The sequence below is a fragment of the Lepidochelys olivacea genome (assembly GCF_965140295.1).
Source record: "Lepidochelys olivacea isolate rLepOli2 genome assembly, chromosome: 2".
Taxonomy (NCBI): domain Eukaryota; kingdom Metazoa; phylum Chordata; order Testudines; family Cheloniidae; genus Lepidochelys; species Lepidochelys olivacea.
The window spans coordinates 30,605,815-30,629,963 of record NC_140412.1 but is presented as its reverse complement, the minus strand read 5'-3'; positions in this window follow the sequence as shown (position 1 = coordinate 30,629,963).

Below are 24,149 nucleotides of genomic sequence, written 5' to 3'. Positions count from 1 at the left end.
GCTTATTGGCTTTGACCGAAGGAGCTAGGAGCAGGTTGAATTTATGAATGAAAGGGCTGTGCAGTGAGAGAAATATAGTCTACAGAAGCAGGAGTCAATAACGATCTAAGTTCCTGGAGTAGCACGCACAGTACAGGGAACAGGTGCTTGCACAAAGGGACTGGGAACATGCCCTGTTGCAATTCCTGGCAATGTGGTGGTGGAAAGGATTTGTCTCTCGCCTGCCACAATAGCTACTGTTAGTGGCCAGGAACTGGCACCTGTTCTTCATCCTCCACCTTTTCCTCCTCCTTCGTCTGCACCCGAGGGTGCTGCTGAGCAAGAGGATCAAATCTCCCACAGGGACTGGGGAGAATGCAGGACTCAACACTCTGCAATGTCCCCCAAAACTCCTCCCAAGGGGAGCCTTTGATCATGCAGAAGAGGAACAAGGAGCTTGAGGTTTTGCCTGAAGGGCAGCATGTGTCCAGTCCCCAAACTCCAAACATGAGATGCCACCATTTCTTCCCCCCCAGACTATTTTCCACAGTTGTTCTGCCCTTGTCCTGGAGAGGCGCTCTCCCCTTTTTCAGGGGAGCGGGAGAGCAAGGTCAAGGACTCAGGGTTGCAGCCATTAAAGTTGTAATGTTCTTTGGGGAATCTGATCCATTCTGCTTTCTTTCGCAGCTGCTTTTTAAAAAATGTTCAGAGATATGCTATATTTACTAGTTTCAATAAATGCTATTTTTGTTTACTTATGTGTGGGGCCTTCATCTGAGCTGTGATGAAAGGGTAATTTGTCACCCTTAAAGCTTTGGACCCCACCAATTGTTGCCTTGAGTCGTATACCTCCCCATGGCAGAAAACTGAAGGTCTTCTCTGTCCTTCCCAAGCCCCTCCCCCCATTTTCCTCTCCCCGCATCCAGGTGAATATAACAAAGTAGGCCAGAGATATCCCATAATCCCATGGGCCAACTTCCTTTGTCCTCTCTATCCCAAGAATCTCCAATTAACTCAACTGAAAATGGAAACCACACTCTTTGGCACACAGTAACAGCTCAGTGGGTCAGTGTTAACCCTGCCTTTGTCTTCTGACCACTGAACTGCAAACACATTATCAGAGATTCTGTTCTCCTCCACTGAGCTATTTCAGACAATAACCCTCTGTTTCTTGTCCTGTTGTAGGCCCCCAGAACTCTGCAGGCTGCTGTACCACCACAATTTGACCCCTGGGCCAATGTACCTTTGTGCACCATTCCAAGAGTTTCCTTGATGAGCTTATGGTCAAAGTTCTTGAGAAGGCCAACAAGCAGGTCCAGTACCAGAAGCAGAGGGATTTCAGACTGGATAAAAAGCATACTGAGATGCAGGAGGAAAAGCTGAAGTTTATTGCACATCTGGAAGTCAAGATTTCAGTGTGAGAGCAGGCACTCGCAATGCACTTGAAACAGGAATGGTGGCTAAGGGAGGAAGGCAGAGCTCAGAAGAGAGAACTGTTTGAGAGGATCATCTCCCTCATGGGCTGCAAGATTACCAGCTCTTTCTGCCTCTCCCAAACCATAGCCTGATCCCCTTCCAATGTACCCTCAGCCCAGAAACTTCTTGGAGAACTCCATGTTAAGGTGTCCCATGCAATCGGGCCTCAGAAGTGGCTGGGCAGGGCAAATAAACCCTTTGCAGCCTTCCTTCTTGAACCAATTCCCTGTGGATACCTCCACCTCCATTCCCTAGAGCCAAGTACTCAGAACATGAGGAAGGAAAGGAAAATAGAATGGAGGCCCAGGGGACATGCAGCAGCAGTGGCATGTTTGCATTGGTTCATGAACTTTTTTTTTAAATGTTTTGTTATAACTGGGTTTTTTTGGTGTTATACTCGCAGCTGACCTGCCCAGCAATGGATGACTGCTGTCCTGTTTTAACATATGTTTACAAATAAAGCCTTTTAGGTCATCAAGAAAGTTTATTGCTATCATTGCACCTCATCATACAATCATGATTTGAAATAATAAAGCTAAACACGTGATCAGGAGCAATTAGACATCACTAAGTGAATCCTATTCCTGTGTACAGCTAGGGACAGGACTTCGCACTTCAATCACTTCCTTATATGAACCCATATTGTGAATGGCCCCCCCACAAAAATCATAATTCAGCATGTCATTAATAAATACATGACATGACTCTCAAGTCCCTACTCCTCCCAAAAATTAATTAGACCCATTCCTCCCAACACAAGCACATTTTAGAGGTACTATGCCTCCTCTTCCATCGGGCTGTGCAAATTCATAATGTGGGAGCACAAGGCATCCCTGACTTCTGTTTCCTGGGTGCATCCAGCTCCGGCTGTGGCAGCTGCACATTCTAGTTGAGGGTACAGATCCAGCAGCCTGCTCACTGTCATAAGTCCATTCAAGGGGAAGTGGCTCACCTCTGGCTTCACAAAGATCATGAAGAGCACAGCAAGCCACAGTGATGTGGACAGCATTAATGACACTGACATCCAAATGGGTCTGTAAACATCTCCAATGGGATTTCAATCTGCCAAAAACACATGCAACAACTATTCCACACCTGCTGAGAGTGTAATTAGATCTTCTTTTGAAAGGGCCTCAGAAATCAGGGGTTTCATGAGCCAAGGTAAAAGAGGGTATCCAAGGTCCCCCAAGATAATAGTGGGGACAGTGACTTCATTTATGGCAATGTCATCTGTTCATGAATGTAAACTCCTGATCAGTGAAAAATCCTGGCATCATGAACTCTTCCAATGCAGCCCACTTCGACATTCATAAATTGACCTCTGTGGTCCACAAGGGACTGCATAACAATGGAGTAGTACTTTTTGCAGTGTATGCATTCATGTGCTCCTTGAGGATGGCAAACTATAGACACAGGAGCCAGCAGTAGCCCTGTCACAGTTTGGAAACCCCATTCTCTAAAAGCCTCCATTTACCACAGGGATATCTTTTATGCCTGCTACCTTGGGGTAAGCCACATGCCTGATTGCCTCAGAAACCTCTGCCACCACTGTATGCACCATCAGCTTTCCAACACTAAACAGATAGTCAATGGACCTGTAGAAGTCTGGGGTAGTCAGCTTCCAGAAAGCTATAGCAACCTGCTTCTGGACTGGCAAGGATGGCCTCATGCATATGTCTTTATGCTGGAGGGTCAGGAGAAGCTGTTTACAAAGCTCCAGAAATGTAGCTTTCTTCACAAAGTTCTGGACCCACTTCTGGTCATCCCAGGTCTGCATGATGATGTGATCCACCAGCCTGTGCTTGTGGCCCTGTGCCAGAAGCACTGGTCTACGTAGGGGACATCAATGGCTATACTGAGTGTATTAAGCAGTATCAGCCAGTGCAAGTCTGCCATGACAGGGTACTCTTCCTTCTCTGCCTCCTCCTCCTGCTCCATCCTAAGCTCTCTCAGGTGCCTTTGGTGGGCCAGAAAACACTGCTGAAATGTCCACCAGTGCCTCATGGAAGCTCTGCTCATTTCTTGACACAGGAGTGAAAGCATAAGCAAGAGAACTTCTTGAACAGTTCGGGATTGGTAGGCTATTCAAACTTCCTGTGACATGCAGGGTAGGCAGTAAAGTCTTCCCATAGTGCACCACAGACAAAAGGCTAGAGTGGCCACAGTTCAGGAGGGTACTAAGTAGTCTGGGATATGGTGGGTTTGACTCAGGTTTACATGCTGAAATGTGGATGCCAGAGCCACAGGTTTGAGCCTGGGCTAGAAAATTCCTAATGTAGGAATAAGAATCAATGCAGATGTTCAAGCCCAGAGTTTTCTAATAAGAGTTTCCCACTAATCCTGGGCTTACATTGCAGTATAGATATCCTGAGTTATCCCCCCTAAACTGTGGTCTAGCTAATATTTGAGAACATTTACAGAAAAAGAAAGGACAATAAGTGCAATTAAACTGGCTAAACACCATTTGTAGAACTATCATAAACCAAAAGGTGACATATCTGCAGAGGCACTCTGCCCCTATTACCTGTAATTAGTCATTATCTAAATGACCAGCTAAAGACCGTTGGGTGGTGGTGTGGGGGGAAGCTGACACCAGAGACAACTAGCATCTGCTCATACTGGGGAGGGGGGCACAACATAAAGTGTGGGGGGGCATGTGACTGCCCCATGTGTCTCCTCTGGAAGGAACCGTCCAGCCCCACCTCCCTGAGGCCAGGGCAGCCAATCCCACTGGCTCCTGGGGAGCTGGGACCACAGGAGCAGGAAGCATATGCCTCTGAGCCAGGCCACCCCTGGCCTCCGTCCCTATCCAGGGAGACTCACTGCTCCACAGTTTCTCCCTGGAGCTCTTGCACCTTCACAGATACCTCACCAGGGGGAGGGGCATGGGCAATGCCTCTAACTCGGGCTGAGCACAGGGAACCTGCTGCCAGCACCTTCCCCAATGACCCACCACTCTGCACCTGGCCCCGGGCCACCGCAGTCTCTCCACCAGAGTTACCTGGGAGGGCTCTATCCTTCTCACACTGTGATTTGCCCCCCTCCATCCCTGGCATATTTCCAGCTTGCTCAGCCCCTCTCCCTGGCAGCCGGGCCTGGGTGGGGAGCAGAGGGGGTGGGATGAAGTCGTTTCTCATGCCAGTGGTGCAGCATGGTGACTGCCTAAGAGAAAGCCCGGCTGGGGAAGCAGCAGTGGCCCGCCCCCCTCTGCTCTCTACCGAAGCCAAGCTGCTGGGGAAAAGGGCCAAGCAAGCTGGAGCCCCCACCTCCTTAGCACATTTCCAGCTCACTCCGCCCCAATCCCTGGCAGCCAGGCCCGAGTAGGGCAGCCTCCACCTCCGCAGCCGAGCTCTCGCAGGCAGCTGCCATGCTGCACAGAGGCAGCAACCCAGAGCAGCCACCCTCACCCAGCGAGAGAAGCAGCTGTGTCTGGTCTCCTCCACTCCTCACCCGGAGTGAGGGACTGAACCAGAGAGAGTAGAGCAATCAGATGTCCCAGTTTTATAGGGATAGTCCCAATTTTTGGGTCTTTTTCTTATATAGGCTCCTATTACCCCACACCCTGTCCCCATTTTTTACATTTGCTGCCTGGTCCCCCTACGAGAGAGTGACTGAGCCAACCAGAAATGTGCTGGCGGGAGGCACAGCAGGAGAAGAATGGAGACCTCCTTCCCCACTGGCAGGCTGAGCAAAGCCAGCCCTGCCAGGGCAGCTCTGCACTCATAGAAGTCTGAGGGATACATGACCCGATGTACGCCCCCAACAAACATCGCCTCTGGTTGAAACACAAGTGTATTGTAATGTTCCCTCTTGTGTTTTTAAAGTAGTCGGATGGATTGTAGTGCTTTGTTTGGGACCAGGCTGAGGTCATCTCCTGCTCTTTCACCGTTCCAAAATGTAGGCACAAATTGCATCCCACAGTGATCCAGCACCAGTATGAACATTCACTGAATCAGGCTGTCTGTAAAGGCTTTGCAAGTCAGTCCTGTCCTGTGCCCACTCTGTTCTGAAGTACTCACCTTTAGACTCACAAATGTTATGAAGCACCCAGCACACCACAATCATGTGGATGGCATTGACATCCAACCGGGTGCATAGGCATCACCAGTGAGTCTTCAGCTGTCATCTTCACTTCACTACCATCCTGCAGTTGCTTAATATGAAGTTGTGTTCCCATTTTTCAGGGTATTTGATGTCAGGGTAGGGTTTCATTAGCCAGGTTACAATTGGGTATGCAGAATAGCCAGAATTACCATGTGCATGGAGACACCATACAGAACCAAATAATTTCTGGGTAATAAGGTCCCTTGCTCCCCCTTCAAGTACAGTCCTGATCTCTTCAGCACCCTGGCATCATGAACATTTTTTGTGTATCTGATGTTGGTATTCATGCACCTGCTTTTGTGATCCAGTAATCCTTGAAGAATGAATGAATAGTAATTTTTTTGACAGATGTCTTCACTTGCACCTTTTTATGGGTAAAGTATGGGAATGTGGGTGCCATCAATGGCTCACTTAGAGTTTGGAAACCTCATTCTCTGGAACACAGCAGTAATGTCCAGAACTTTGGTGATCCCCTAGGGGTAGATGAGAATGTTGATAGCTTCACAAACCTGCACCACCATGAGACTAACAGTGGACTGTCACATCAAAATAGCTTGCGACTGATAGATAGCTGTACACCATTGCCAGCTTCCTGAGGGCAATAGTCACATGCTTCTGTCCTGGTATGTGTCTGTGGAACCAAGTTTCCTACAACTTTAGGTTTGGGCCAGCTCTTCACAGAGCTCCAGGAATACCTGCTTCCTCATTCTGAAGTTCTGCCGCCACTGGTCATCATCCCAAATTTCCAGGACAATGCGATCCCATGACACCATGATGATTCTCTTGGTCTAGACACAGAAAATCCACCCTGGTACCTACAGTCCCACCACCAGCAATCTCTTGCAACTCTGTGTCATGGGGCAATAGTGGATCAGTCACCATCCTGGTCACCCATCTTCAGCTTGTGAGAAAGGTCCATGTCCATTTATGCAAGATTCGCACCAGGCTTATACCTGCACACATTCATCCCACAAGAGAAAACAGGAGCAGAAACATGTTCCTGCTCCTTCTTGTGAGCCGAATGTGTGCACATTGCTCCACGTCTTCAACCAAATTGGGCAGAAGAAAAGGGTGAGTGAAAATTGCCATTGACAAATGTGTGAAGGAAGCAAACAATACCAACAATACACTGCAAGGTGGTTCCAGAGTGTATTCTGTGACACGCAGAACCCTGGGACACCACCACTGAAATGCTAACACCAAATATGTGTACTAAAAAGCAGCAGTGTGGATGCAGGTATATTCATGTATACAGCTTGTACACCTGTCCCACATAACATATGGAGACTCTCAGCATGTGTATGTGGTACATGTGTGAGAATAAATACAGGTAGGTACCTGAATATGTGTTTCAATGTACCTGTTCCATCAAACCAAACACCAGTATTCACTGGATTTTAAGAAACTTTGGAACTCAGTGTTGTCTGTTGTTTTAGATGGGGTGTACATTGGTATGGCACTGATGAGATCTGCAGTAAGACGTTGTTCCTCTGGAGCCTCACAAATACATGTTGTGCATCTGATAAGGCTTTCCCGGTGAGTAAGAATGAAAAACGCACACATAGTGCATAACGTTTTAATAGCAAGTTGTTTATGGTGTATTAGCAGCATATGGCCACACTGAAGTTAAGTGAAGTTTTCCCACATTCACTCCCATGCACGTGCCAAATACAATCACAGCCACTAGGATTCAGTTACTCAAAGTTACTTACACTTCTAACTTCCTCAAAGTTACTTACACTGCTAACTTCCATTGAAATCAATGAAATGATTTCAGTGGAAGTTAGGAGCCTAAATATCTTTGAGGATCTAGGCCTATGTCCCTGGGCTTGCAGATATTTCCTTTTTAGTCCCTGAAGGGACTGCGGGAGGGGTGATGGGGGAAGGCTGAACTGATGGGAGGGCTAGGTGGGGACAGAACTGACTGGGGAGCTGCAGGACAGGATTAACTGCACAGCAGAGGATGGGTAGATGTGCGGGACAGAGCTCCTGTAGCAGGAGCCAAAGTCACCTTACTCAATACATTTGGGAGAGTGGGAAACACTAATTGTCACATGCACACACACTGGGAATGGGTAAGGGGAGTTCAAAAATCAAAAGACAGACCTAAAAACAAAATATAATCTTTAAAAAAATTTCATGATTTATTTGGTCAATCTCTGGATTTTTTTGAGGGAGGGATGTTATCTCTTGAGGTTGGGTAGCTTCTTCCAGTCCCTCCATTCTAACCAACAACCACACCATGAACCTAGCAACCACCCAACCTCCACACTAGCATCCATTAAACTTCCCCTTCCGAGCCCTCATCCTAAACTCCCAGCCAGATATAAAGTTAATCAGCCACAGCAACATTTTTCCTATCTTGACCTTCCTTTCTGCCTTTTGAATGTTATAAGTGGAAAAGGCAATACTGACAACACTAGGCATTCAAATATCATGAGTAAATAGTCATCAGAAACAAACAGAATAACTTACAAGGGTTCTGATGGAATGAAATGGCTAATCTGCTAATAATAACCAATGATATCTCATTAAAATCTGCTATTGTACTCGAGGACTAACAGATAACTCTTTAAAAAAGTAGCAGTGTACCTTACCAGGTGAGTCGGCTGAATTTATGATTAAAAATAGAAAACCTACATGAACATGATATGATAAAGAGAAACTGATATAGTGTTTGAAGAAAATTGTGCCTCTCTAATCTATTAGAATTTTGTACAGTGTGTCAACAAAACTGTGGACAAAGGAGAAGTAGTGGCACAATTTAGCTGAATTTTCAAACAGCATTTGACAAATTCCTCTGCAAGAAGCTATCAAGGATAAAAAATCATGGTATGAGCAGCAAAGTATAGTAAGGGATCAGAAACTGGGTAACAGAAAGTAAAATTGTAGGAATACCTGTTTAATTTTCAACAGTGCAGTATGTTTAGAATGGTGTGTCACCAGAGTCCATAACAGATCCAATGTTCAATATATGTATCAGTGATCTGCAAATAAAACAGTTTAGATTAGTAAAAACTAATCTGGGGGGAAAACTGTGATACACTTCAAAGGGACCTAACAAAGCTAGTTGAATGGGCAGCACAATGGCAGATTAAATTCAATGTCAGAAGGTATGTACATTCGAAATTATAATCTGAACTAAATCAATGGCAACAAATACGGGAAAAAAATGGGTGAGAGTGAAAAGCACAGTAAAAATTTCTCTGCTCAATTTGCAGCGGCAGTAAAAAAAGCAAACAAACTGTTAAGATGCCTAAGAACTAGAAGGGACAATAATACTGAAAATATTGTAATGACACCATTTAAATCATTGATATTCTCTCAATTGCAAAACTAGGTTTTCTTTCACCTTCCTGTGAAGAACCAGACACTGGCTTGTGTCAGAGAAAGGAAAACTAAAACAGATGGACCACTAGCAAGCCATGTGTCCCTATATTCCTATGTTAATCTTCTCACCTGTTTTGCTCCAAGGATCTGCTTCACTAATGATTCTTTGTCAGCTAACATGTCATTTTCTATTTTCTCCACTCTGCCCCTTGTCATTTAAGTCTGCAGTGCAGAGGAAAACAACCAACAGATAAATATTTGAAAGAATAATTATCTAACAAGACTTTTTGCTGTAGTTTTCGCCCTTCCCAATTATTGCATCTGACATGTTAATTCAGGAAAACAAAGTGAAACCAAATTTAAGCAGTTAGTTGTTTTGGTTTTGCAGGATATGTTCAATATGCATCTATGAGGCCATATGGATTTTCTTTCCTTATTAGATGCATGCTATACACTCAAGGGCATTGGAATGGCTAAAAATGTGACTGAAAAATATGAAACATTCCAATAAGATATATAGAGAAGATGTATTTTTAAATTATAGATGTTGCATGAGACATATTAATATATTCCAAAATACACGCAGTATTTGAAAAAATCCCATATTATGAGTAAATATGAGTTATGCTGATAACTATTCTATTAGATAAAATATGAGTGATAAAAACATGTCCCTCTTTGTAAGTTTGCGCAACAGTTTAGGTTGTATTCTAGGCAGAAACAGATTGCACTAATGCAGTGGACAAATGTACTATTAGTAACCTTGTCTATAGCTATTCATCATTTTTATCCATCTGCCCAGCACTTAGCCATCTGTCTCTTCAAGTTCATGGATTTTAAACACTGAAATACTGCAATATATAGTTTTAATGATTTGGAATATCTGGAGGAACAAGATATATTGCATATGAAATGTTTTAATTTTCTACAACAGCCTCTCATTTTGAAGGATATATACAACATACATCCTAGCTAATTACTATCCATTCTATCTCAGCTGTTTTAGTAGGTTGGAGGTTTGTAGCAAAATAATCTGTGTCCTCTAAGCCCAGCAACCCAAAACATTCAGAACTATTTCTCCAGATAAAGAAATCACTCTCTCTCTCTCTCTCTCTTTTACCACTTTCCAACCACCACAGTGTCTTGGCGTGGCTGTCTTGGTACAATCTTGGTACTCCTTCTCCTCAGGTCACTGGTTATTATGCTCCAGTCTCCCAGTGGGAAAGTGTCATATTTCCCTCCCCCCAGCACTCAATACTGGCCTTTCAGTGTCAAGGAAAGTTAGTTGTCCTCAATATCATAAACGAAATATTGACTAATATAAGTGGAAAAAGGTGAGCCAAATTAAAAGTGTGAATAGCACCTGTTCTGCATCAAGTACCTAGAGTACCCAGAGCAATAAGTGAGGAATAGAGCTGGAGAAAATGTAGTTTTAGGGTGACTTAGGGGGCTTATTCCTTCACCCACTTACTTCCCTGGTCCTTCTCACATGAACAGAGAGCAACAATACCTGAAGTCCAAAGGTGCAAACAATTCGATGTTTATTGGGGTGAACTTCCAGCAAACATGATTCCAGTTTCCTTCCTTAGTATCCTCCTTCCCAGCTCTGACACCACAGAGCCTTACACCTGTGTCCCTGTTCCCATTCCTGCCCTTAGCAAAACATGATTCCAATTTCCTTACCCCATTCCCTGTTCCCATTTCCCCCTTTAGCAAAACATGATTCCAATTTCCTTACCCCCATTCCTTGTTCCCATCTCCCCCACCCACACACCCACCCCCACCCACCCACACCCCTTAAGGTTAACCTGTTCCCCTGGACTTGTTTTTTTCACCTCCCTTTCCTGGAGGGCCATAATCTGAGTCTTCTAGTAGCTTGTTTGCTGACCAGATGTATTCATTATTTGCAGCTCCTTTGTGCCCATCAGCTAGGTAATTTGCATTTACACACAGAGGCTTACTAGCTTGCTTTTGGATCCAAAGCTGTTAGCAGTTTAGAGAGTGTCTTAAAAGGGAAACATTCCACTTCCACAAGAGTTCTGATTACTTTCCACTTTCATCTCCTGCTCCAAAACACAGAGATCTGAAAAAGAAAGCACAACCTATTGTGGCCCCTTTTGGAGCCCTATTAGGATTTTAATGAAGTACCATGTTTTATTTGCATTTCTTTTACCCCTTCTCCAATATACACTGCACATGTCCTGGGAAAATGCAAATTCCTTCCATATAGTTTAACCTCCATAACATTATATTAGCCAAATTAATTTTACACAAGGTGTAACTATCTCCCCCATGGCCACAGAGTTTTCATGCACACCCACTAAAGCAACAATCTGATCCCCCAGAGACACCCCAAGGCTCAGTGCTCCCCTCAGTGACCATAACAATTTGTGAATCCAGGTCTAATTTGGCAAATAGTTTCAGCCAAATAAAAAATGCGGATTTTTTTATAAAAAGTTGAAACACTTTGTTTCAACATTTTTGAAATAAATCATTTTGATATTTCATTTTAAAATGAATCGTTTTGTTTTAAAAATGTCCATTTGAATCACTCCAAATGCATTTTTTTTTTCATTTTGGCAAAGAAAACAGAAAAAAAAATCACTTTCTGTTCAAAACTGACCACCAAACCAAAAATCAATTAATTATTCACTCAGCTCTAGTGAGTATATACTTAGGGTGCAGTTACAGATTCCTGGGGCCCTTCTGCTGTCAAGATAAAAATAAATACACTTGCGCTCACATACACTCCTGTTTATCCCCTTGACTGCTATGCTTTTTCTGTAGCATGCCTAAAAGTTACATCTTTTCACCTACTTTCAAAACCATTACAATTTTCAACATTGCAATGTAATTATTGTGGCTTTGCTTCTTGGCTTGTCATGTAGAGATAGGGGTATTATTTTTCCACTGAAAGCCTGGGAAGCTCTTTACATTGTAAATACGTTTTAAAGTTTTGGGAACATCTCACATTGGCTCCTTTGCTTGCCATGCTTTTAGCTTCCTTCAGTTCAGTTTTTCAACTATTCTAGTCAAACTGTGTGCCAGGACTTGCAAATTTTGTGAAGACAAGTTTTGCTTTGCCTGCAATATGCCTTGCTGAAGCTAAGTACGTTCAAGTATTTATAAATATGTTGGAAAGGGAACAAATGCTATATTAAAAGAGTTATTTTGTCATGGGATAATTGCATATGCAATCATAGTCTTCTTAAAATATTTAACTTGTTTGGAGTGGAATTTAATTTCTATTTCATAATTAAAGAAAAACTTCTGCTTCAAAATTTTCTGACACGAGCCACCTTTTTTTAAAGCATCTAAAAACAGTGGGCCTGATCCAACACTCATCAAAGTCATTAACAAGATTTCCAGGCATAGGTTCAGGCCCTGTGTGTCTCTGCACAGAAACCACTAAATATTTCAGCCACCCCATAGGAATTCCATGTAAGAAATCTCTTCTCTTCATAATGATCATTTTTCAAATTGACAGAAATGTGGGTTTACTGGTTTACAATATTCATGACAAGCTGTGTGCTTTGGCTTTGCTTTGCTCTTGTATGTTTGCAATTATACTGAACATTCTTGAAGACCTTGACTTGTGCTGAGTGATATGTTAGTGAAATTTCCCAGTGATATACTGTATTAGACAAGGTTTTACTGCATATATGCTCAGACCTTGGAATACCATCTGCTATTTACGGCTACTTTCTGCAGTGGGAGTCTGAACAGAAGATTGACATTTTGAAAGCATCTGAGGTTTTCTATCTCTTATCTTCACAGACAGAGAATTGTAGCCCTTGCTTTTTGTAATGGAATTTTACAGCAGTTATTAAAAATGACATAAACAGTAAATCAGTGATCACAGTTATATTGCTAATGGAAATATCTAACACACTGCTCTTATCTGTGTTCGTGAATAAAGCCTCAAACTGCCTCCTGATTTTAAGAGCAGGTTATCCTCTCACACAAATGTAAATCAGAAATAACTTCACTGAATTCAAAGTACTTACACCAGTGTCAATTAAGTGTGACATCAGAATCAAGTTCAATTGAATTACAGTGGTGTAAAATGAAAGCTTCACTAAGGGAGAGCAGTTTTGCAGAACCTAAGGGGCATCCACACTCTAATTAGCAGGAGCGCATTTCAAGGAGCCTATAATTGATAAATGTTTTCCATTTGTCTGATTTGAATTCAATAATTAAAAATAGCAAAGCCATTATAAACAAATATTTGTCAGACTGTGATCTTACATAGGATGTTGACTTAAATTTGTATGCCATTGTGGAAGCCTGTGTCATGTATGTCCAGCATTTGTAGGATGGCTTATAGAGCCCAATCCCATAAATACCCACGGAGGAATCCTATTTAAAGTTAATGGGGGTTGTGAATGTGGCAAGATTACAGGCCCCAAGTTTTGTCCAAATGGGCTAAGGCTCTTGTGGTTGATATATTTTATTGTTCTGTGGTAAGCCATATATTATTTGAGGCTATAAACCATTCTATTTCTCACTTAATTCCATTTCCAATAGTTTATGACAAGGAAACTTTAGTTCAAAATGTTGTATTTCATTTCATTCAGTTTAACAACTTGATTTTGACTTGTCTTTAAATTTATCTTTCTCCCCACCTAATATTATTATATTTAGATCATTTTATGTTAAGCTTAATTAACTAATTATGCCTTTATTGTGATCTTTTAAGCGTCATTTACTTAGTTGTTAGTATACTAAGTGTTTGATTATTAAATGGGGATTTGAGTGGTTTTAGGGGCTTAATAAGTAATTTAATGGATATTCATTGATTTATTCATTGCGTGTAAGTAAAGGATAATAAGGACCTGAGAGTGGGTGACATTAGTACACAGAGTACCAGGAGGCTAATTGCTGGTTATTTTGCTGCAATTTTAACTGCTTTACTTTGATGCTGATATTGGAATGTTTTTACAGAACATGTACAAGCTGGTAAACTTAATAGACATGCCTCTATGTAAAGCAAATAGGGCATTACTTGTTTCTTAGAGAGAATTTTAATTTTAATTGCATTAGCTTGGCAATGTGAAGCTCTAACTGCTACATGGGAAATGTGTATAATTTGCATACCCATACTCACACTGGTTATTACTTAACACTGTAATTTTTGACATTATTTGTGGAATACAGTACTACCCAAAAGGAATAAGAGTGGCAGAAATCTGGCCCTTAAATTATACGTGGTTTTTTTATGAGCTTTCAAGACCTTATCTAAACTGCAGCTCTACAGTGTTTAAAACTTTTGTTTAAACATGGTGGTGACCCAACTGCATTAAAGCATTATTTTGTCTTGCCTCTACTGTCTTATAACCTGACTTTTACAGGGCTAGAGCACAGTACCTTAAGATGTACTAAAAGGTAGCTAGTGCAAGATAATGGAGTCCAGTTTGAAATGCAAATTAGGTACTTTTTAATTCATGCCAGCAGGGTCTTCATGTGGTAGTTAGACTGCAACACATTAAAACACTCTACAGTTCACTCACCCCCATAGTCCAGACTACATTGTCATATAGCCAAGCTCTAAGAGTAGAATTTTGCCTTTAGGGCCAAATCCCGATACCACTAAAATCAACTGTAAAGTTTTCATTCATGTCAATAGAACAGGGACTTGGCCCTTAATGTGTGCCAGCACTCTACACCATTAAAAAATATCATTCTTTCTCCTTCTATTTTAATCTATTATGATTAGTTTAGCTAAGGTAACTCCTTCATCTGGCTCATCTATCTCACTGAGGTGCCAAATCCTGCAACCAAATCTTTAACTCCCATTGATGTCAGCAGAAATGTTACCTGAGTAAAGACTGATGGATTTGACCTGTAGTCGTTATTCCCTCATGATTAACACTTAGATAATACTAACGACCAAGAGCCTTTCCATCCTCTCCAGTTTTCACTGTAGATGGGATGAAACAGGCAGAAAACTTCTCTTTCTACTAAAATTCCATGGGATGGGATGGGGATTGAGCCAGCACAGAAATGTCCCCTGCTCCCAAAACTAATGAAGCTTCTTAGTGCAAACATCCTGCTTTAAAAGATCCATGGTGTCAGAGGGAGGTGGGGAAAGAGTAAATGGGAAGGGAAAAGAGCAGGAAAGAAGCACCTTTTGAAGCAACATCTCTCCTGATGCCTGTAGGGATTTCCTGGCCCTTCCCAGCTTCAAAGGTTTTCACTTCCTAGCAACAGATCTTTAACAACAATGAACAACACTGTGGGCTAGATCCCAAAAGGGACTTAGGCATTGTAATTCAGCATTGCAGCACCTAACTTTAGTTACTTTGTCACTCAGTGGAATCCACAGGCCTGAATTAGGCACCTAAGCTCCTAATACAATGCTCGGTGAAGGTTCGGTGCCTAAGACTGGGACCCACAAAAACCAGTACTCAAAGGGAGGAGCTGGCTGAGCTAGCCAATAGGAAATCCAGAGGAAATAAATGTGGCCTAAGCCATGACCCTCAAAGGAATCAAGTCACCAAAGTCTGGGCAAGAGGGAATTGCCTATCTCCACTCGGGGTTTATAGCCATGAACTCTCTCCTGGAATTAGGTACCTAAGCCTTTTCTTCTTTTTTTGCAAGAAATGCTGAAGGAGGAAGGGATAATGTCCCCTTAATTACTCTAACCACTGGGCTAGAAGTGATAAGGAGCCACCCCTACTTCCTCCTATTTTGTCTTATTTAGGCACTCATTGAGAACACTTAACAGATCAGTCCCTGCAGGTGAGATGGGCTGGGGAACACCTACTTTCGGGTTCTAGTTTGGGTTTAGGCACCAAGTACCTTCACTTAGGTGGCTGTTCCTTTGCTCACTGGCAGAAACTTAGGCACCTTGGGGATTTTAATGGTGGGAATTTAGGTTTTGAGGATCTCGTTTGAGGATTTGAGGATCTGCCTAAATGTTGGATTTAGGTATTAAAGTGGCAATTAGGTGTATAAATCATTTTGTGGATCTAGCCTGCATTCCTTCATTAAGAAGTTTTGGCCCAGGTCCTCAAAGATATTTAGGCATCAAATGCTCATTGAAATCAATGGGAGTTAGATGCCTAAATACCTTTGAGGATCTGAGACTTTGTCAGATGTTGGTGTATTGGTGAGAAAGTAAGTTAGTGTGTGTGTGTATGTGCTAAAATATATGTTTGCTCAAAAATATATCTAAACTTATCAGGTTTCATCCATCCAATCCTTCTTCAGCTCTCATCCTTTTCCTTATTTAGTCCCTCTCAGTAGACTCCTCCATTCCTACTAGATCTTTCAGTGCTTAATTTGTCATGAAATGAAAGAGGTGCTGGGACTTAAGCAATTTTTGTGACATTTGTAACTGATGCAGCAAGCCCAGTGGCACCAGGATTATGAACTGCCAAGCCTAAAGTTGCCAGGGCTCAGCCCTGGCAAGTTCCAGTACAAATTAATCATTGAGCTCTTTGTGAGCCTGATTATCCCATCCATGAGCCCAGTAGTAACTGATGAACTTGGCAAAAATCAACCAAGAAGGTACAATCTTCAGTGCAATCATGAAATGAGAGAGAACCTGATCTATTTAGGTTGGTCACTTAAGGGTTTGTCTACACAGCAACTGGGAGTTGGCTTGGCACACGTGCTAGTTCTACTCAAGTTAGTGTGCTAAAATAGCAGTACGGCTGTAGGGCAGGGGTGGGCAAACTTTTTGGCCTGAGGGCCACATCAGGGTTGTGAAACTGTATGGAGGGCTGGGTAGGGAAGGCTATGCCTCCCCAAACAGCCTGGCCTCTTCCATCTGTCCCCTCCCACTTCCCGCACCCTGACTGCCCCCTTCCAGGACCCCTGCCCCTAACCACCCCCTGGGACCCTACCCCCTATCCACCTGTCCCCCTTCTCCCTGTCCCCTGACTGCCCCAACCCCCTATCCACACCCCCAACCCTGACAGGCCCCCTGGGACTCCCACGACTATCCAACCCCCCTGTTCCCAGTCTCCTGACTGCTCCCTCAGAACCTCCACCCCATCCAACTGCCCCTTGTCCCCTTACTGCCCCCCCGGGACCCTCTGCCCCTTATCCAACCCCCCACCCTGCCCCCTTACCATGCCACTTAGAGGAGCCGTAGCTCGCAGCTCGGCCGGAGTCAGTCACGCCACCGCACTACTCGGCAGAAGTGGCGGGCCAGAGTGCTGGTGGCATGGCAAGCTGAGGCTGTGGGGGTGGGGGGACAGCAGGGGAGGGGCCGGGGGCTAGCCTCCCCGGCCAGGAGCTCAGGAGCTGGTCAGGACAGTCCTGCGGGCCACAGTTTGCCCACCTTTGCTGTAGCGCCATGGACAGCAATTCGGGCTAGCCACCTGAGTACAAGCATGCTCGACTCTGTTGGGTACATACTCAGATGGCTAGGCCACACTGCCACACCCTCAGTGCTATTTTTAGCATGCTAACTGAAGCTAAGTTAGCAGATCTGTCTACCCACTCTGGGAAGCATGCTCCCAGCTGCTGGGTAGACATAACCTAAATGAATACAGGGGCGTTTAGGGAGAGAAGGAGCTAGGGATGTGTACCCAGTGACTGCTAGTAGAAACTATTGTAGGATGCAGAAATGGAGGCAGTCAAAGGTCAAGTTCTTCCCTTGAATTTTGAGTTCTCTGAACCCTAAAATTATAACATCAGATTTGGTGTCCCTAACTTTCTGACATTACCCGGCACCTTTGTGATTTTTGATAACTACTTAGCAATTAGGTATGCATTGGGAATCTATGATTTGCACTTACCTAGTTCAGTCCGTAGCTCTCTTTAAGTATACGCAGCGATTTTCTGAAGGAGCTCTTACCACTATAACCGTCCCCTTTCGATAGGACACAAGCTGCCACATAGTGCAGAGCTTGTGAGATGAAGAGCATAGAGAAAAAAAGAAACATTAAAAATTCCCTTTTCCCTTTCTTGTGACACCAGCACACAGATTTGGTCCCAACACATGTAATCATTTTAACATTAAAAATGAGACACAAGAATTAAAACTTAAAAAAAACTTTAAAACTATCATTTTAAAATAATGGACCAAACCCTGTTCTGAGTTATTCAAGTATAAATCTGGAGCCACTATATTGACTACAATAGAGTTACTCCAGATTTACAGGGATGTAAACAAAATCATAATTTTAGGAAATGAGCTTAAAAGTCTCCTATTGTGACCAACATTGCAGTTCTTTTTTACTCAGTTCACCAGTTTGGCTGTTTGGAATAAGAACTTGCAAAGGCTCCTTGATGTAGCCTACGTTGTGTTATGTGATATCATTAACTTTCTGATATGTAAGGAACAGCACAAAATAAAATCTCAAATGTCCCTTGGGAAACACTTTCTGCTGTTAATAAGTATCCTTTTATGAGACCAAAGAAAAATGCTTAGAAACATGCAACTCTCTGATTTACATAATTGATATAATACTAGGGGAGAAATATTATAAATCTCTTTCAAAGTGAACTTGAAATGCCTTATTTTATGAGCCCCTACTGAATATTTTTACTTGTTTCACAAATGTTCAAAAACTTTTACAATAAAAGACTTTAATTATCTTATCCTTTGTAAACCTTCCCAGGGAAGACCATATAGTTAGGCTTCAATAATAAGTTTCTTTATAGCATTTTCTGAGCTAGCAAATATTCCCTTGATGGTATCTTTAAGTTCTGAAATTGTTTAGCTACATCTCTCCATGTGGGTCAAACCATTTGACCAGCAAAGCCACCAGCTGTTAGCAAGTCATTTATTTTCCCTCCATAAATCACTAGAAAGATGCTGAGCTGTCAGCTTCCAATGTACCTAAATTGAGAAATCACTTTCATTTGTCAAAATATCTCAAATACAAAGGGAAGCTAAAAGTGTGTTTTATTCTGCATTTTATAAGGCAGCAGTTTTGATAAGACTGTATGAATTCATTTACACAGTACCTCAGCAGTAGAGATGGAGAAGATTTATTAGATCACCCAGTCCATCTCTCTACCAATGAAGTCTTTTTCCCTATGGTAATTTTCAGCGCAATCTAGTTTTAAAGATCCCAAGAAACAGCATTTCACCACCAGTGAATGCAGCTCACTATCAGGAAGCTTTCTTCAGTTTACAGACTACATAGTCACAGTTCCTTATCTGAGTTCGTGTATAACCCATGCACCACACTGAACAATTCCTCTCTCTCTCTCTCTATCTTTGGTGTTCAAGCCCCACAAACATAGACCGTCTCATGTTCTACCATCACAGTCACTTAATCTCTTTTAATCTTTCCTCCTAAATCCATCCCTCCAGCCACTTAATCACTTCTGTGGCTTCTCTCCGAATTCCCTCCAGTATGTCAATACCTTTCAGGCACTGCAGTAGCCAGAACTGTGTGCAATAAGAGCCAAATGAAAATGCAACACTGCTTCCCATGATGCCATTGTTTTGGTACCCCACCAAACACACATACACACTTCATTAATACACGCTACTTTTTGTCCCTCTTTACATAGTAATGCCGGTGTTGATGGCATTCCCCATGAGTGGAAAAGGAGATAGAGCTGTGTATGATCTACGGCATAGAGCTCTGAACTGAGATGGGCAGGAAAAGCAGGTTGAGTCAGTAGAGGGAGACCCAGTCCTATATGGTGCTGAGGGTGGTCAGATTCTCCACTCTCACTGACTCTAAGAGAAGCTAGGGCCCAGATCCATAAAGGGACTTAGGACCTAAGTCCCAGGTTTATGCTCCACTCCAAATCACAAATCCCGCTCTCAGCTGCTGCCTGTGGATACCTAAGTTTCTGCATCTGGGCATGTGCATTGCTGTTTCACTCTAGGCATTCAGATGCCTTTATCTTGCCTTAACCACAGAGCAATCCATGACCTGGGGGAAGATAAGCATTCATATACCTAATTCACCTGTGGGGCCTGATCCAATAGGCATGCTCAGAACACACCCCCAGTTAGAATCCAGGGTCTCCCACCTCCCTGGTGGGTGCCCTAGCCACAGGCTACAGAGTCGTTCCTTTTGTCGCTCTTGCTGGCCCAAAAAAGATTTAAGTATTTATACAAAATGGATCCTAACTGTTACAATTCTCTGTGTCTGCTTTTCAGCAGTTGTATGTGATTTGCTCATGTTATTAGAGAGAAAGATGATTAGAGGTAAACTAGGACAATGCATGACTGACACAATTCCCAATTTTCAAATGAGAACATCTTTTTAAGTGTATGAGAATGCACTGTTAGGTGCACTCTCATACCGCTACAATCTAACTTGAACAAGAATCAGAAAACAGTGATATCTCTGCCAAACATTTTACCTATTCTGAACTCTTTAGACAATTTACAATCAATACCTCCTTCATGGGGTAGTTTAGCAGTGTCTGTTTTGGTTCAAATTCAGTATTTAATAATTGCTTCTGATGAATTATATCATTTGAGTTAAATGTTTCATTAGCTATGATTCCTCAGGTGACCATCTTCAGTGGTAGCACAGGCTACAGCAAAAGTGCTGTTAAGATTCTTCTGAGGGTGCTGGAGATAAACAAATCTTTGTTTATCTTACATATATATCATTTATATGTACAGTATTGTGTTCTGTTGTCCACAGAGCCTCTCACACATAATAAGTAGCAAAGTCAAATCAAGCAAGACTCTGGTCCTCCCACTCATTTGAGTTCTGACCCAGGACCCTGGGAGACTGGTTTGGCTTGGCTTCACTCACCTGGCAGTCAAAGGTATCTGCTAATAACCCTTAGTGAGGTCCACAGTTGAAATACACTTGTTGACCCCCAGTCTATCAAGCAGCTCATTGACCCAGGGCATCCAGAGGCATCAAATTTGGAAATAAGGTTTACCTTCCAAAATTCAATACAAAAACAGTGGATACATCGCCTTTCAGTGCCAACGTGATGGGACTCCATCGTTCACTCCAGGACTCTTTGATTACCCCAAACTCCAACATCTTCTGCAGCTACTGCTGGACTGTCTCCTGAATCTTTCACAGCAAGGGTCAGGGGTTCTCACAAACCATCTTCTCTGGTTCAGTGTCTCTGTTGTACTATGCTAGGTGGGAATACCCCAGTCACACCAATTGGACCAAGTGGAAGGATTCCATCAGCTGTTGTAGCTGGCATTCTTGCTCTTGGGAGGAGTTCTCTGCCTAGCAGTACAGGTACAGGGTCAGGGTCAGAGGTACCCAGGGGACTCAGATCCGGTTCTGGTAGGTCTGGCACTATTAAAAGGCCTTCTTTTTCCCACCAGGCTTTGAACATGTTGATGTGGTAAGGGTGGCATATCTTGTAGTTAACAGCTCCCACCTTCCTCACCACTTCAGGCCCTGCCAACATTCCATCAGCTTTGACATAAGGAGTAGTGGGACCCTATATCTGTATGCAAATTGTCTTATCCAGGCTCCTTTGTTGTTGTTGTGTTATTGTTCCTACTGGGCTTTCAGTAGGTTCTCCTGGGCAAATGTCCCTAGCTTCTCCAAGTCTTCCCACAGGTGAATCATGTGTTGGACCACACTAGATTTCAGCGGTGGTTGCTCCTCCCAGGTTTTTCGGAAGAGATCCAGTATTCACTGGGTTTGACTCTGTACAGGAGTTCAAATTGGAAAACCCCACTGAGGCTTGCAGTACCTCCTGGATGATGAATAGGAGGTGAGGGGGCTAATGGTCCCAGTGTCGTGGGTCCTTGACTATGAATTTCCACATCATCTCCTTCAGGGTTTTGTTGAAGCACTCCGCCAGTCTGTCTGTTTGAGTGTGGTAGAGATGTCTTAAAAGCCTTGATTTTTAAAAGAGCACACAGTTCTTTCATTACCTGGGACATCATATTAGTCCCCTGGTCTGTTTGGATCTCTTTAGATGCTCCTACCTGAGCAAACACCTTCAACAGCTCAGGTGCAATATGGGCAGCTGTGGTTGATCAATTGGGTATGGCTTCAGGACACCTGGTGGCATAGTCCACTATTACCAGGATATATTGGTAGCTGGTTGTTGTTAGAGAGCTTATTCCTTCACTCTCCCACTTCCCTGGTCCTTCTCGCATGAACAGAGAGCAACAATACCGGAAGTCCGAAGGTGCAAACAATTTGATGTTTATTGGGGTGAACTTCCAGCAAGCTTAAATCCAAGTTCCTTTTTCCTTATTCTCGAATCCCAACTTACTTCCTGTTTGCCTCTAATTTATATAGTAATATTCTTAGCTATACCTTAACCAATCATTCTACTGAAATTTAACTAACCAATCCTAATATATTGTAACAACCAATTAAATCCTACCACCTTAATTAGTTTACACCCAGCAAAATTAATTATACAGCAGACAGAAACAATCACAGAACCAGACAGAGACCATGCCAATAAACAATAGCAAAGTGGGAACTATAATGACAAAACAATACAGAAGTGAGGATTTCACAACTACATCTATAAAGACATAAGGGTTTCCCAGCTGTGTCTACTGATAAGTGAGTTCTTATCAGACAGAAAACTATCAACCTAAATTTCCTTTACATCTTCTAGGCACTTCCCTTTCTCTGGAGGTGATAGGAATACGCTCCTGTCCTGATAATGCCTAACAGCGCAATAGCACCTTCTTTCAATGTGACTAGTTTGGAATGTGAGGATGTGTCCGGTCACTTCCCCGCTTATGGCTGCCTCTCTCACTTATCCAAAGGCCTTAGCCTAAGCACAGGGCCTCAGACTGTCACAGTAAGAGAAGGACCTTACACCGGCAGACAGTGATTTTGATTCTTTCTTTTATACCTCTAACTAGCCAAGTGATAAGAATACACCTAAATTCTTAAAGTACAGGCCTTTGCAGACAGGCCTGAATATCTATATCCTAACAGTTGTTGTCTGGGGTCCCACCAGATCCACCCTGATCCTCTCCATGGAGGTCTCAACCAACAGTAAGGGGAAAAGCTTAGCTTTTGGGGGTTTCTAGGTCCTGCTCAGTTGATACTCACGGCAGGAGGTGCAATAGTCTTTGACCATGACATGCGCACCCAGACAGTAAAACCTGAGGGTCACCCAATCTAGAGTCTTCTCAGACCTTAGATATTCCACACAGTGTATTGCATGGGTCAGCTGTAATACCTCTGCGGGAACTGCTTGGGGACAAGGAGCTGGGCTCAGGTCTTGACCATCTGGATTACCCAATACAACCTCTCCTCCCTTAGCTTGAAATGGAGCTATAGTTTCCCCAAGCAAGGGTTAACTACTTCCCCATTTGCACTGACAAAGTGTTCATAGACTCAGTTCAGCATTGGGTCTTCCCTTTGGGCACTGTTGAAGTCCACACCTGATGTCAGTGTATCCCACTCTCAGAGATTAGGGGTCCTCTGTTCCCCCAATAGTGGCTCCTCTAAGGAGGGGGCCCTCTCTGGAGTCCTTGTTTTCCTTAGCTGAGTCAGGTTCCCCATCTCCAAAGCCTTTGGTTCCTCCCCCTGGGGATCTCCTTCTTCTCTGAAAAGGCTGTCAACCTAGGCTTTTAAAACTTCCTTGAAATACTCCAGTTTGCACCCTAGAATCACTGGGTACACTAGTGTAGGGGAGACTCCAACCCATACTGTCCTACTGTGCCCCCTTACTTCAAGTTGTACTTCACTCATGGGATATGGTTGCACATCCCTGTGGTCACACTGGGGGTAAATGCCATCACAGCCACACCGTTGACTCTCACCAGGATGGTCAGTTTGGCAGCCCTTTTCTTCCTGGCCTGGGTGTCCACTGTACAGGCATGTCCATAAGAACACTTCATGAAGGAGCAGTCTCACTAGAAATGACTAGGCTGACTGCATGAAAAACAGGGGGCAACTGAGAGGTTCCCTCTTTCCCTTCCCAGCAGCAGGAACTGGGGATGTTCTCCTTCAGGCTGGACAAGGCTTTGGGGTTCTCACCAGCTGGGGCCCCAATGTCTGAGGTCATTCCCATGCCCATTGCTGGGTCACAGGTTGGGGTCAAAGACCGTCATTCCCAGGGAACATTGTTCCTGGTAGCATTTTGAGTCCTCAGACCTGGCACCTCTGGCCCTAGGCACTGCAGAATAGGTGGTCACTCCCATGACACCTTCCATGGCCAGGAAGTTTTCAGCCATACTGATCACCTCAGCCAATTTGCTGGGCCAGTGTCATAGCACCCACTCTCAACTCACTGAATCTAGATGATCTGCTCCAAAATTAACTTCTCGGCCACTTGTTCCCCCATCTGGTCTTCAAGACGCTGGGCAACTGCTGATGTTTGGTGCCCGGTGGAAATCTTTCTTGGCAAAAGTGTTGACGTGGGTC